Here is an 8078-nt window from a genome sequence, read left to right as displayed (position 1 = left end):
CAAAAGGTTCAAGACAAAGAGAGAATCTTAAAAGCAGCAAGAGAAAAGCAGTTAGTTACCTACAAGGGAGTTCCCATTAGGCTGTCAGCTGATTTCTCAAAAGAAACTGCAAGCCAGAAGGGAGTGGCAAGAAATATTCAGAGTGATGAAAAGCAAGAACCTACAACCAAGATTACTCTATCCTGCAAAGCTGTCATTTAGAATCGATGGCCATATAAAAACTTTCCCAGACAAGAAAAAGTTAAAGGAGTTCATCACCACCAAACCGTTATTATATGAAATGATGAAGGGTCTTTTTGAAGAAAAAGGTAAAATGTATGAACAAACAAAATGGCAATGAATACATATCTATCAACAATGGAATCTACAAATAAAATCAACAGGTAGAACAGAAACATTCTCATAGATACAGAGAACATTTTGTTGGTTGCCAGTTGGGAGGGAGGTTGGGGGAATGGGTGAAAAAGATGAAGGGATTAAGAAGCACAGATTCATTGCTAGACTGACAAACCTCAAAGGGAAAGGGGTTGGGGGGGTGAGAAGAAATAAACCAAAGAACTCATATGCATAACCAGTGGACACAGACAATAGTATGGGAAAAGGTGGGAGGGGGGTGGGAGTGGGGAGGAGGGGGTCAATGGGGGGAAAATGTGGAACATCTATAATACATTTTACATCCAACAATAAAGATTTTTTTTAAAAAAAAAAAGTATTCTTGGGTGAGGATAAAAAAATAAAATAAAATAATAGTCCATTTCTTTTTCTTGTTGAGTGATATTCCCTTGCATGGATATACCACCATTTATTTATCCATTCACTTGTTGACACATGCAATAGCATATAAATAGCATATAAACAAACCCACAAAATGGGTTGTTTCCAGTTTTTGCTTATTATAAGTCATGCTCCTATGAACATTTGCATACAAGTCTCTGTGGAGTCGAGTGGCTGGGTCATATGGCAGTTTATGTTTAACTTTTTCTTTTTTAATATAAAACGCCTCACGAATTGGTGTGTCATTTCTGTGCAGGGGCCCCGCTAATCTTCTCTGTATCGTTCCAATTTTAGTATGTGTGCTGCCAAAGGGAGCACTATGTTTAAGTTTTTCAAAGGCTGCCAAACTGGTTTCCAAAGTGGTCATGCTATTGTACATTCCCACCAGCAACAGACGAGCGTTCCAGTTGCTCCATGTCTTTGCCAGCACTTGGCATGGTCATTCTTTTCCATTTTCATCTTTCGAATAACTGTGCAGCAGTATCTCACTGTGGCTTTAATTTGCATTTCCCTAATGGCGAATGAAGCACTTTCTCATATGTTTATTGGCCATCCAAAAAGGAACGCATAGCTTATTAAATAAAATGAGCATCTATTTGTTTGTTCAAATATTTAGCCCATGTTTTTAAAATAGGTTTTCTTATTATGAACTTTTTTTCTGAGTTCTTTAGATTTTTTTTTTGAACACAACTCCTTTATCAGATATATGATTTGTAAATATTTTATAACAGTCTGTGGCTTGTCTTCAGTCTCTTAACAGTGTGTTTCAAAAAGAAAACCAGAAGTTTTTTATTTGAATTAGGTCCAATTTCTATCAATTTGTTCTTTTATGGATTGTGCTCACGGTGCCATTTCTAGGAAATCTTTGCCTAACCCAATGTTATCAGACTTTCTCCTGTGTTTTCTTCTAAAGGTTTTATATTGTTACGTTTTATATTTAAGTCTGTTTGGGGTTGATATTTTTATATGATGCAAGGTATGGATCGAGGTTCTTTTTTTTATTTTATTTTATGGTTATTCAGTTGTTCCAGAACATTTGTTGAAATGATTATTCTTTTTCCACTGAATTGCCTTTGAACCTTTGTTGAAAATCTGTTGTCCATATTTGTGTAGGTCTATTTCTGGGCTCCCTATTCTGTTCCATTGATCTAGTTGCCTGTCTTGACGCCAGTACCACACTGACTTGATTACGTAGCTTTGTAAGGTCTTGAAATCGGGGCGTGAGAGACCTCTGCTCATTTTCAGAGTTGTTTGGCTATTCTGTGTCCCTGGCATTTCCATGTCATTTCAGAGCCAATTTGTCAGTTTGTCCACTGCTATCCAAAAAGAAGCCTGCTGAAATTTTGGCTGGGATTCCATAAAATCTATAGATCAATTTGGGGAGAATTGACAGCTTAACTGTATATTTTTTAATTGACATATAATTCACATACCGTAAAATTCACCCTTTTAAAGTGTACTATTCAGACCAACCAGTGTGGCTCAGTGGTTGAGCGTCGACCCATGCACCAAGAGGTCACTACTTCAATTCCCATTTGGGGCACGTGCCCAGGTTGGGGGCCCGATCCCCAGGCGGGGCATGCAGGAGGCGGCCAGCCGATGTTCTCTCTCATCGATGTTTCTGTCTCCCTCTCCCTTCCTCTCTCTCCAAAGTCAATGAAGAAAAAATATTTTTAAAAGAATGTTTTTGAATAATAATGAAGTGTACTACTCAGTGGTTTCTGGAATATTCACAGGGTTGTACGGCCATCAGCACTGTCGCATTCCAGAACATTTTCATCACCCCTAAGAGAAACCCTGTACCCATTAGCAGTTACTCCCCACCCCTTCCTCCCCCAGTCCCTGGCAACCACTAATCTACTCTCTGTCTCTCTGAATTTGCCTACTCTGGACATTTCACATCAATGGAATCACACAACATGAGACCTCTTATGTCTGGCTTCTTTCACTCAGCATAACGTTTTCAAGGTTCACCAGGTTAGAGCAGACATCTTAAAAGTATTGTGTCTACAGCACCTGAGTAAATGGATAAATATAACACCCTGGGACACTGCAGAAACTGCTTTTGAGAATTAAGCCTCTGAAATCACCTTTTTTTTTTTATCCTCACCCGAGGACATTTTTTTTTGGTTGTTTTTTGTTCAGACAGAGTGGGAGGGAGAGAGAGAGAAAGAAACATCGATGCGAAAGGGACACATCAAGTGGCTGCCACCCACACAACCCAACCAGGGCCAGGGACAAACTGCAACCTAGGTACATGCCCCTAGTGGGAACCGAACCCAGGACTCTCTGGACCTCAGGCTGACACTCCAACCACTGAGCCAAACAGGCCATGGCTGAAATCACCTTTTAAAACATTAGATAGATAGATAGATGATAGATAGATAGATAGATAGATAGATGATAGATAGATAGATAGATAGATAGATAGATAGATATGCTTATTTTTCCTCAAAGTAAACCATGTAATTAATTCCAAATAACTGGGGCTGGCTGGAGTGTGTAAAATCACTGAAGCTCAGAACTGATGGGAAATCGAGAACTCGTGTAGTCAAGAGCCTGCAAGCCGGTCGCCCAGAGGCCAACTTGGCAGTCGGATGTGTTTGTGTAGCCTCTACAGGATGTCCTTAATATGCGAGCCAGCATTTCAGAATTTGGGAGTCTTCACAAAAATTTCTTTAAAAACTCAGATGTCTGGCAGGCCAGGGCTCACCTCCTGCCTGGTGGTGGAGGGCTGGTTGAGAAAAGGAGCCTCCTGTCCAGGCCTCCCTGGGCCCCACCACCCCGCAGGGCACCTGTGCCCTTGCACCTGCCCCTTCACGCTCAGATGAGCTGCCTGGCCTGGCGGAGGAGTCCGCACCTCCCCCACTGTCCAGTCTACCCCTGGCTAGGTAAGCCCTGGGAGGTTATCTATTCCCCGGGCAAGCAGGGAGTGAGGGGCACGGCACCCACGCCGGCACTCGGTGCTACGCTTGTTCCTACCCTGTGGACATCCCCGCCCCCCGAGTGGCTTGGGACTTCTCCAGTCTGAGACGGCAAAGCCTGCAGCCCGGGAACCCTCTCAGACCCCGGCAAACAGGGGTGGGTGCTCTTCCTGCCTCTCACTTCCCATCCTTCTTCCCACCAAGAAACAGTTTCATTAATTAAATAAAATAAGTTAAATTGGAACGTTTTTAAGCCGGCTTTTGCTGACCTAAGATGTCATCTTTTCTCCAACCTGCTTGTTGGGCCAGACATTGTCGTCGTCACGACCACTGTCCCTAGTTTCTCTCTCCAAGAGGTGCTCCCTGCCACCCTCAAGGCAGTGACCGGTGGGACTCCCCACGCCGGGTTTGCTGGGGCCCGGCGCCTGACACCGGGCCTGGTGACACCTGGCCCGCGCAGGGACCTCAGTCCCAGCTGACAGCAGCACGCGGAGGCCTGGCTGCCAGATGGCAGAGTCCTCCTCTGTTTATGATTAGGTGGCTGACTGCACTCGGAACCCGGCGAGCCAATGATGAAAGCTGTGAAAAGAACATTGTTATATGACTTTTCATAGTTTCCCAAGTAAATATCACACTCGCTGCTGCTTGAATTACTAATGCCTTGGAAGTGGAGGCCGAAATCTGTTCCCAAACAGACTCCTCTTTTTTTCCCTGTCACCTAGGCGCTGAGCATTGTTGTCGAACTGTTTTCCCGGGCTCACCCGGACTCACAGCTCGGTACGGAGTGATCTTGGCACCCCGGGAGCCCGGGTTCACACAGTCACCTCATCGCAGTTCCTCCGCACAGCTCCTTGGCGGGCAGGTGACTCCCAGATCCCGTGATGTCACTGCAGACGAGGGAGCCGCGCAAAGGCAGCCAGGCTCCAGGGAGACGCCGCTGTGAACAGGCAGCTCCGGGCACCAAAGGACCCTGCCGGACACCTACCTCCAGGGGCCCTCCACGCCTTCCTCGGGCCTCCTGGAGCCGCCAGGGAAAGTGCCTGGACCCACAGGGCTCTGGTCCTCACTGTCGTTATTACTGCTTATAAAGCTAGTAAACAGATGGTTTGGTTTAGAGAAAATATGCAGCCGGGGTTATTAAAAAGGAAGAAAAAGAAGGAAAGCAGAGGAATGAGGAGAGGAAAGGGAAAGGCAAGAAGGCTTGTCCGCGGGAGGACCGGTGACAGCTCGTAAATCTCGCGCCGCGGTGCGTGTGTCTCTGCCGGGAGGGGTTACAGCGTCCGCACCAGGCCGTCTGTCCGTCCCTAAAGAAGCCCCAACAAAACCAGCCTCATGTAGTGAATGCACTCCGCCCCCTCCGACCACCAGCCCCCTCGCACACAGACCCGTGACATTCCGGTCAGATGCGCCAGGTGGCACTTGGGGCAGAGGAAGCATTTGTCTCTGTCCTTTGGGGAGGCTGGTCACACGGTTAGCTGGCCACGGAGGAGCTGACCCGGATGTAAAGGGGAGGGAGGATGAGCCATCTCAAAGGTGTCCCTGGAGTAAGAGGCGCTGAGACCAAGGATTTACTGCAGAACAGAGAGCACGTTGGGGGCGAGGGCTTGGTTCTGTACCTGGTGGTGACCTCGGCCAGAATAAAGCTGCTGCCACCTTGGTCCTGAGACCTTCCTGCGGGAAAAAGTCCAGGATGTGTGATCTCTCCACTGAGCCACAATACCAGACTCAAGCAAGGAGGGGGGCAAAGGTGCCTTCCCACACCCTCAGCATCTCCCTGAGGGGTCACCAGGTCGTCAGGACCAGTGAGTGGGGGCAAAGGGAGAAGAGAAGACTGGGGTGCAGCTCTGTCTTCTTGTCAGCAGAATATTCCAACCCAGCTCCAGGGGGAATCGACCCATCTGAGAGAGAAAAGCCACGAGAGGGCAAAAGAAACGAAATGCGACTCCAGGGTCTGTAGGCAGCTGGACAGAGCAAGGCTTGTATGCGTGCGATTGTGGACAAGTGTCCCCAGGCGGGCAGGCAGAGCTTCCTGAAGCCACATACGCAGGACCAGGAAGAAGACAGGGCTGGCAAGGAGCCAGGAGGGGGCACAGGCAGATACCAGCTGCGGGACCCTTCACGGTCAGCTCAGGGCAGGGCCGAGGTGGGTCAAGGTCACGCTGCCGCAAGGATGGACCTGTGCTTGGTCAGCTTGTCCTGAGTCCAATAACATAAGTACAGAAATCACAAGTAGCACTGAGAAACGTCCATGTGTCCTTCTCCCTGGTTAGCTTTGTCCTATTATAGATTATGAAATGCAGCTTTGTGACTGTTGAACCTGGTAAGAAAAAAGAAATGCAGGTTTATACAGTCAGCCCTCCCTCCATATGCCCAGGCTCCTGGATCAAAAATGCTCAGAGAAAAACAAAAGTTGCGTGGTTGCTGACACGCACCATGCCCTGAGGCCTAGAGCGGCTGCGTCTGTACAGAAAGTGGACAGATTTTTTTCTTGTTATTCCCTAAACAATACAGTGTAGCAGCTATTTACACTGGTACTTACATTGCAGGAGGACTGGGAGTAATCTAGAGGTGATTTAAGTATACAGGAAGGGGGGCATAGGTTATATGCAAATACTGTCATTTTATGTATAGGACTTGAGCATCCTCAGAGTTCGGTATCCGAGGGGGGGCCTGGAACTGGTCCCCCCAGATACGGAGGAACAGCCGTGGTCTGTAATGCTTTGTTTCTGGCGAAGCTGCTGGATCCCCTGCCCGCACCCACCAGGCATAAAAGCAGAGGCAACTGGCCAGCAAAGAGGGGGTGGGGAGCCCCCAGGCTCCTGCTAGGAGAAGTGAGGGCTTCTGGAGACCTCTCTGGTGGCCTTGGTATGACTCTGGGGTCACCTTTCTTTCTCCTTCCCTGCAAATCAGGTGGAAACAAGCCGGGGAAGTCCAAGTTGCCACACAAGGAAAAAGGATGCTGTGCCTTTTAGAAAAATTAAGATCACCCCCCCTCCTATGCATGCTTCCCAGTCCCTGTCTTGACACCCCCATGGCCTGTGGGACAGGAAGGTGCCTTCCAGTCTGTTCTCTCCTCTCTGGAGCCAGCGGTGAGAAGGGCCACTCAGGTCTCTCAGAAGCTAAAAGTGCTGTTGACTTCAACCCAGCAGAGAACATGGAGCATGATTCATGTATATCAGTACAAATACAGGCCAGACTCAGCTGCACTGTGAACAGCCAGGATAATGGTTACCCTGGGGGTGTGGTCACGAGGAGCCGGGACAAGGGAGCCTTGGGGGGCTGCGCCTGTGCTGTTTATGGATCTGGGTGCTAGTGAAAGGGTGCGTTCAGTTTGTGGGGGGGAAAAATGTACACTTGTGGTTTGCACATATTCTTTGTGTATATTAAGCTTCAGTAAAAAGTTTGAAGAACCTATTGGCTCCAACCCTAACGGCAAAAACAAGATGACTATCAGGACAGAGGTCTCGCTCCGCTTGTGTGAAAAGTGCTGAGTCATAGGAGCGCAAAGAACAATTACCCCGTAAGAGAGGCTGGGCTCTGGTTTTTGGGTCACTGTTTTCCCAGGTGTTTGGGGGGTGGGGGACGATTGACTCATTTTCCTTGTTCCCCCTCCTGCCCTCGTCCCCATCGTGTGGAGCTGGATGGGGGCCAAGGGCTGGGAGATTTGGGCTGTTGCCTTGGTAATGCTTAAATATTGGCTTAAAGTCACGATGGTAAAATAAATAAGCAGGAGCCTTGAGGAGCTCAAAGTGGCCCTGCCCATAGTTCCAGGTCCCAGGCGAAGCCCTGCACCGAGTTGGCTACCGAGTGGGTAGCTGTCTCTGGGGAGACCAAGGACAGGTCAGGGCTGCATGGGCCCAGGAGGCTCAGGGACCCATCCTCCCTGCTCCACGTCCTAAGATTCTCCTAAAAGTTTTGCTCATGGTGGCCTGGCAATTTTGTGGCCAAGAACCCAAATCCAGAGCCCAATGGAAACTCTCCCCATCTCTGAAGGCAGGGGGCACACGGAGGAGGTTTGCAGAACTCACAGCTCTCATGAGCCATGCTTGTCCCCAGAAGGTGACCGCAAAGAAAACAGAGCTGTTTCTAGAGGCCACGACTCGGGAACCAGGAGAAGGAGAGAGGAGCTGCCCCGCAGCCAAGACGAGAACGCCGGTGCAGGGAGCCGGGCAGAGCTTTGCCCAAGATAAACCCTCAAGTCCAATCCTCTGTCGCCAAGAAGTTCTTATCTCTTCCGGACCTCAGTTTCCCCATCTGCAAGCCATTACTTTGATAAAGACCAGCCCTGGGAACCAGTGCCTTCGAAGCTCGCCTCAGCAGGCTGCCGCCTCACAGCTGTGGCAGACGCACAGCGCGCAGTCCAGGGTCCACGGTCCGGCT

The 8078-nt window shown here is 48.8% G+C and overlaps 1 non-coding gene across 1 annotated transcript; it reads right to left on the bottom strand.

The window, feature by feature from the left end:
- Window positions 1-985: 985 nt before the first annotated feature.
- LOC118627326 lies at window positions 986-1092 on the bottom strand. Its single transcript, XR_004959087.1, has one exon. It is a non-coding gene; the product is annotated as a U6 spliceosomal RNA (small nuclear RNA).
- Window positions 1093-8078: the final 6986 nt, after the last annotated feature.

The sequence above is a fragment of the Molossus molossus genome, unplaced genomic scaffold (assembly GCF_014108415.1).
Source record: "Molossus molossus isolate mMolMol1 unplaced genomic scaffold, mMolMol1.p scaffold_m16_p_12, whole genome shotgun sequence".
NCBI classification, from domain to species: Eukaryota; Metazoa; Chordata; class Mammalia; order Chiroptera; family Molossidae; genus Molossus; species Molossus molossus.
The sequence above is the reverse complement of the archived record's forward strand: the minus strand, read 5'-3'. Positions and strand labels throughout refer to the sequence as shown.